Source organism: Arachis stenosperma, chromosome 5 (genome assembly GCF_014773155.1).
Source record: "Arachis stenosperma cultivar V10309 chromosome 5, arast.V10309.gnm1.PFL2, whole genome shotgun sequence".
Classification (NCBI taxonomy): Eukaryota; Viridiplantae; Streptophyta; class Magnoliopsida; order Fabales; family Fabaceae; genus Arachis; species Arachis stenosperma.
Genome location: NC_080381.1, coordinates 22,616,779 through 22,624,366, shown reverse-complemented (window position 1 = coordinate 22,624,366; position 7,588 = coordinate 22,616,779). Strand labels below are relative to the sequence as shown.

Here is a 7,588-nt window from a genome sequence, read left to right as displayed (position 1 = left end):
ACTCCATTGTATGTGTATTTTATGCTGCTGCTCGTGAAATAAAATAAAGCTCTTCCACTGTATGTAGTTTACACTTTACATAACCTTGTAGCAGCTATCAGCCTTGAAATGCATCATATATATATTACCAAAGATAGAGAGGCTCGAACCCGTGACCTTTTAGGTAAGTATGGGGAGACTATGCCATTTGAGCTATAGCTCGTTGGCATGCATCATATATATTTAGAGAATAAGGATTATTCAAATGATATTGGCTTAGTTAATGGATGGAACTATTTAATTAGTCTTCCATGGACATTGGACAAACTAGATAACAGATGGGAAGAAGAGATTAGAAAAATCAAAATTTACATATACTTTTATTGATATCATATACTATTGAACACACAATAATATTGCATTATACATATAGAAAAAGCAACAATTAGTAATAATAATATCAAAATTAAAAAATTGAACTTAATTATTGGTTTTTTATTTCTTTAAGTGATAAACTCATTTTTACTTATAAATATTCAGTACGTTGACAAGTCTACCTACAAAAAATCGTAACTGATTTTGTACCTATGAAGTAGGAATTTTGATAGACAAAATTACTCAAACCTTAAAAAATTATTCAAAATTCCTAAACTATCCCTTATAATTAACATACCTCACCTCTAATTCCAAACCCTAACCTCGTACCATCACTACTCAAATTTTTCCTTATCCAACTCTCATCCCTTAGCTTCTGTAACGGCTATTACTACTACTGCAACCACCATTATCACCTCTTCTTTACCATCACCTTCATGTGACCTTGTCGTTGTTATTGAAAATCATGTATTTGAAGGTTCTTTTGCCATAAAACTTAGATGCTCTCTTTGATTTCATGTCATTATGATATGCTAGTAATTCTTGACGGCGCTATTTGTTCTTTCTGAGAACAGTCTCGCTATGAGGACTCATTTATTATCGTAAATGTAGTGTGGTGCGCGAAATTGTGATCAATACAACTTCGCACAACTAACCAGCAAGTGCACTGGGTCGTCCAAGTAATAAACCTTACGTGAGTAAGGGTCGATCCCACGGAGATTGTTAGCATTGAAGCAAGCTATGGTCATCTTGTAAATCTTAGTCAGGCAAACTCAGATGTATATGGTGATGAACGAAAATAACATAAAAGATAAGGATAGAGATACTTATGTATATCATTGGTGTAAGAGCTTCAGACCAGTGTATGAAGATGCCTTCCCTTCCGTCTTTCTGCTTTCCTAATGCCTTCATCCAATCCTTTTCTTACTCCTTTCCATGGCAAGCTCGTGTAAGGTTTCACTGTTGTCAGCAGCTACCTCCCATCCGCGCAGTGAAAGCTAATGCACACACTCTGTCACAGTGCTGCCAACCACCGGTTTGGTTCCCTCCCCTACCGGAATAGAATAACTCTTTTGCGTCTGTCACTAACGCCCAGTAGGTTACAGGTTTGAAGCACGTCACAGTCATTCAATCATTGAATCCTACTCAGAATACCACAGACAAGGTTAGACCTTCCGGATTCTCTTGAATGCCGCCATCAGGTCCTGCCTATACCACGAAGATTCCGAAGAATCCAAGAGATATTCACTAAGCCTCGGATGCTTGTAGAACAAGAATGGTTGTCAGTCACCTTGTTCATGGGTGAGAATGGTGATGGGCGTCAATCATCACCTTCATCATGTTGAAGAACAAGTGATATCTTGGATAAAGAACAAGCGGAATTGAATGGAAGAACAATAGTAATTGCATTAATACTCGAGGTACAGCAGAGCTCCACACCTTAATCTATGGTGTAGAAACTCCACCGTTGAAAATACATAAGCATAAGGTCTAGGCATGGCCGAATGGCCAGCCTCCCAATGATCTAAGATAGCATAAAACTCAAAGATAGCTACCAAGATGTGTTTTTAAATACAATAGTAAAAGGTCCTACTTATAGAAAACTAGTACATAGATGGGTAAATGACATAAAAATCCACTTCCGGGCCCACTTGGTGTGTGCTTGGGCTGAACAATGAAGAAATTTCGTGTAGAGACTCTCCTTGGAGTTTAACGCCAGCTTTAGTGCCAGTTTGGGCGTTTAACTCCCAATTAGGTGCCAGTTCCAGCGTTTAACGCTGGGATTTCTTGAGGTGACTTTGAACGCCGGTTTGGGCCATCAAATCTTGGGCAAAGTATGGACTATCATATATTGCTGGAAAGCCCAGGATGTCTACTTTCCAACGCCGTTGAGAGCGCGCCAATTGGGCTTCTGTAGCTTCAGGAAATCCGCTTCGAGTGCAGGGAGGTCAGAATCCAACAGCATCTGCAGTCCTTTTGAGTCTCTGGATCAGATTTTTGCTCAGGTCCCTCAATTTCAGCCAGAAAATACCTGAAATCACAGAAAAACACACAAACTCATAGTAAAGTCCAGAAAAGTGAATTTTAACTAAAAACTAATAAAAATATACTAAAAACTAACTAGATCATATCAAAAACATACTAAAAACAATGCCAAAAAGTATACAAATCATCCGCTCATCACAACACCAAACTTAAATTGTTGCTTGTCCCCAAGCAACTGAAAATCAAATAAGATAAAAGGAAGAGAATATGCAATGAATTCCAAAAACATCTGTGAAGATCAGTATTAATTAGATGAGCGGGGCTTTTAACTTTTTGCCTCTGAACAGTTTTGGCATCTCAATCTATCCTTTGAAATTCAGAATGGTTGGCTTCTTTAGGAACTTAGAATCCAGATAGTGTTAATGATTCTCCTAGTAAAGTATGATGATTCTTGAACATAGCTATTTATTGAGTCTTGGCTGTGGCCCAAAGCACTCTGTCTTTCTAGTATTACCACCGGATACATACATGCCACAGACACATAATTGGGTGAACCTTTTCAGATTGTGACTTAGCTTTGCTAAAGTCCCCAATTAGAGGTGTCCAGGGTTCTTAAGCACACTCTTATTTGCCTTGGATCACAACTCTTATTTTTTTTTCGTTTTCTTTTTTTTTTCTCTTTTTTTTTCGGTTTTTTTTTTTTTTTTTTTTGAATAGCAATGCTTTTTCTTGCTTCAAGAATCATTTTATTGATTTTTCAGATCCTCAATAACATGTCTCCTTTTTCATCATTCTTTCAAGAGCCAACATTCATGAACCACAAATTCAAGATACATATGCACTGTTTAAGCATACATTCAGAGAACAAAAATATTGCCACCACATCAAAATAATTAAACTATTATAAAATTCAAAATTCATGCAATTCTTCCTTTTTCAATTAAGCACATTTTTATTCAAGAAAGGTGATGGATTCATAGGACATTCATAACTTTAAGGCATAGACACTAAGACACTAATGATCACAAGACACAAGCATGGATAACATAAAGCATAAAAATCGAAAAACAAAGGAATAAAGAACAAGGAAATCAAGGAACGGGTCCACCTTAGTGATGGCGGCTCTTCCTTGCTTTTGAAGGTCCTATGGAGTGCTTGAGCTCCTCAATGTCTCTTCCTTGCCTTTGTTGCTCCTCTCTCATGATTCTTTGTTCTTCTCTAATTTCATGGAGGAGAATGGAGTGTTCTTGGTGCTCCACCCTTAGTTGTCCCATATTGGAACTCAACTCTCCTAGGGAGGTGTTTAGTTGCCCCCAATAGTCTTGTGGAGGAAAATTCATCCCTTGAGGAATCTCAGGGATCTCATGATGAGTGGGATCTCTTGTGTACTCCATCCTTTTCTTAGTGATGGGCTTGTCCTCATCAATGGTGATGTCTCCCTCTATGTCAACTCCCACTGAATAACAGAGGTGACAAATGAGGTGAGGAAAGGCTAACCTTGCCAAGGTAGAGGTCTTGTCCGCCACCCTATAGAGTTCTTGGGCTATAACCTCATGAACCTCTATTTCTTCTCCAATCATGATGCTATGGATCATGATAGCCCGGTCTATGGTAACTTCGGACCGGTTGCTAGTGGGGATGATTGAGCGTTGTATGAACTCTAACCATCCTCTAGCCACGGGTTTGAGGTCATGCCTTCTCAATTGGACCGGCTTTCCTCTTGAATCTTGCTTCCATTGTGCGCCCTCTTCACATATGACTGTGAGGACTTGGTCCAACCTTTGATCAAAGTTGACCCTTCTAGTGTAAGGATGCTCATCTCCTTGCATCATAGGCAAGTTGAACGCCACCCTCACACTTTCCGGACTAAAATCCAAGTATTTCCCCCGAACCATAGTAAGATAATTCTTTGGATCCGGGTTCACACTTTGGTCATGGTTCTTGGTGATCCATGCATTGGCATAGAACTCTTGAACCATCAAGATTCCGACTTGTTGAATGGGGTTGGTAAGTACTTCCCAACCTCTTCTTCGGATCTCATGGCGGATCTCCGGATATTCACCCTTTTTGAGTGAAAAGGGGACTTCGGGGATCACCTTCTTCAAGGCCACAACTTCATAGAAGTGGTCTTGATGCACCCTTGAGAGGAATCTATCCATCTCCCATGACTCGGAGGTGGAAGCCTTTGCCTTCCCTTTCCTCTTTCTAGAGGTTTCTCCGGCCTTGGATGCCATAAATGGTTATGAAAAAGCAACACTTTTACCACACCAAACTTAAAATGTTTGCTCGTCCTCGAGCAAAAGAAGAAAGAAGAGAGTAGAAGAAGAAGAAATGAGGAAGAGGGAGATGGTAGTGTGTTCGGCCAAGAAGGGAAGAAAGGGTGTTTAGGTTGTGGAAAATGAAGGGGTAAAGAGGGGTTTATATAGGAAAGAGGGGGATGAGGGTTCGGCCATTTGAGGGTGGGTTTGGGAGGGAAAGTGGTTTGAATTTGAAGGGTGAGGTTGGTGGGGATTTTATGAAGGATGGATGTGAGTGGTGAAGAGAAAGATGGGATTTGATAGGTGAGGGGTTTTTGGGGAAGAGGTGTTGAGGTGATTGGTGAATGGGGGAAGAAGAGAGAGAGTGATGGTAGGGTCCTGTGGGGTCCACAGATCCTGTAGTGTCAAGGAAAAGGCATCCTTGCACCAAATGGCATCAAAATCCACGTTTTGAGCCTTTTCTGGCGTTAAACGCCGGGCTGGTGCCCATTCCTGGCGTTTAACGCCAGGTTTTTACCCTTTACTGGCGTTTAACGCCAGTCTGGTGCCCCTTTCTGGCGTTAAACGCCCAGAATGGTGCCAGACTGGGCGTTAAACGCCCAACAGCTAGCATTACTGGCGTTTGAACGCCAGCTTCTTCTTCTCCAGGGTGTGCTGTTTTTCTTCCTGTTTTTCATTTTGTTTTTGCTTTTTTCATTGTTTTTGTGACTTCTTATGATCATCAACCTACAAAAAAGATAAAATAACAAAAGAAAATAATTAATTATAAAACATTGGGTTGCCTCCCAACAAGCGCTTCTTTAATGTCATTAGCTTGACAGAGGACTCTCATGGAGCCTCACAAATGATCAGAGCAATGTTGAAACCTCCCAACACCAAACTTAGAGTTTGAATGTGGGGGTTCAACACCAAACTTAGAGTTTGGTTGTGGCCTCCCAACACCAAACTTAGAGTTTGACTGTGGGGGCTCTGCTTGGCTCTGTTTTGAGAGAAGCTCTTCATGCTTCTTCTCCATGATGACAGAGGGATATCCTTGGGCCTTAAACACCAAGGATTCTTCATTCACTTGAATGATCAACTCTCCTCTATCAACATCAATCACAGCCTTTGCTGTGGCTAGAAAGGGTCTGCCAAGGATGATGGATTCATCCATGCACTTCCCAGTCTCTAGGACTATGAAATCAGTAGGAATGTAATGGTCTTCAACCTTAACCAGAACATCCTCTATAAGTCCATAGGCTTGTTTTCTTGAATTGTCTGCCATCTCTAGTGAGATTTTTGCAGCTTGCACCTCAAAGATCCCTAATTTCTCCATTACAGAGAGGGGCATGAGGTTTACACTTGACCCCAAGTCACACAAGGCCTTCTTGAAGGTCATGGTGCCTATGGTACAAGGTATAGAAAACTTCCCAGGATCTTGCCTCTTTTGAGGCAGTTTCTGCCTAGACAAGTCATTCAGTTCTTTGGTGAGCAAGGGTGGTTCATCCTCCCAAGTCTCATTTCCAAATAACTTGTCATTCAGTTTCATGATTGCTCCAAGGTATTTAGCAACTTGCTCTTCAGTGACATACTCATCCTCTTCAGAGGAAGAATACTCATCAGAGCTCATGAATGGCAGAAGTAAGTCCAATGGAATCTCTATGGTCTCATTTTGAGCCTCAGATTCCCATTGTTCCTCATTGAGGAACTCAGAGGAGATTGGTACACGCCCACTGAGGTCTTCCTCAGTGGTGTCCTCCTCCTTTCTTTCCTCTCCATATTCGGCCATGTCTATGGCTTTGCACTCTCCTTTTGGATTTTCTTCTGTATTACTTGGGAGAGTGCTAGGAGGGAGTTCAGTAACTTTCTTGCTCAGCTGACCCACTTGTCCTTCCAAATTTCTGATGGAGGACCTTGTTTCATTCATGAAACTTTGAGTGGTCTTTATTAGATCAGAGACCATTGTTGCTAAGTCAGAAGTATTCTGCTTAGAACTCTCTGTCTGTTGCTGAGAAGATGATGGAAAAGGTTTACCATTGTTAAACCTGTTTCTTCCACCATTATTATTGAAACCTTGTTGAGGTCTCTCTTGATTCTTCCATGAGAGATTTGGGTGATTTCTCCATGAAGAATTATAGGTGTTTCCATAGGGTTCTCCTAGGTAATTCACCTCTTCCATGGAAGTGTTCTCAGGATCATAAGCTTCTTCTTCAGATGAAGCATCCTTAGTACTGTTTGGTGCATTTTGCATTCCAGACAGACTTTGAGAAATCAAATTGACTTGTTGAGTCAATATCTTGTTCTGAGCCAATATGGCATTCAGAGTGTCAATCTCAAGAACTCCTTTCTTCTGACTAGTCCCATTGTTCACAGGATTCCTTTCAGAAGTGTACATGAATTGGTTATTTGCAACCATTTCAATCAATTCTTGAGCTTCTGCAGGCGTCTTCTTCAGATGAAGAGATCCTCCAGCAGAGCTATCCAAAGACATCTTGGATAGTTCAGAGAGACCATCATAGAAGATACCTATGATGCTCCATTCAGAAAGCATGTCTGAGGGACATCTTCTGATTAATTGTTTGTATCTTTCCCAAGCTTCATAGAGGGATTCTCCATCCTTCTGTCTGAAGGTTTGGACTTCCACTCTAAGCTTACTCCATCTTTGTGGTGGAAAGAACTTTGCCAAGAAGGCATTGACTAGCTTTTCCCAAGAGTCCAGGCTTTCTTTAGGTTGAGAATCCAACCATATTCTAGCTCTGTCTCTTACAGCAAAAGGGAATAGCATCAGTCTGTAGACCTCAGGGTTAACCCCATTAGTCTTGACTGTGTCACAGATTTGCAAGAACTCAGCTAAAAACTGATGAGGATCTTCCATTGGAAGTCCATGAAACTTGCAATTCTGTTGCATTAGAGAAACTAATTGAGGCTTAAGCTCAAAGTGGTTTGCTCCAATGGCAGGGATAGAGATGCTTCTCCCATAGAAATCAGGAGTAGGTGTAGTAAAGTCACCA

The 7,588-nt window shown here is 40.9% G+C and overlaps 1 non-coding gene across 1 annotated transcript; it reads left to right on the top strand.

Moving 5' to 3' along the window:
- Nucleotides 1-7,122: 7,122 nt before the first annotated feature.
- Nucleotides 7,123-7,230, top strand: LOC130984213 (small nucleolar RNA R71). Its single transcript, XR_009088161.1, has one exon. It is a non-coding gene; the product is annotated as a small nucleolar RNA R71 (small nucleolar RNA).
- The last annotated feature ends 358 nt before the right edge of the window (nucleotides 7,231-7,588 follow it).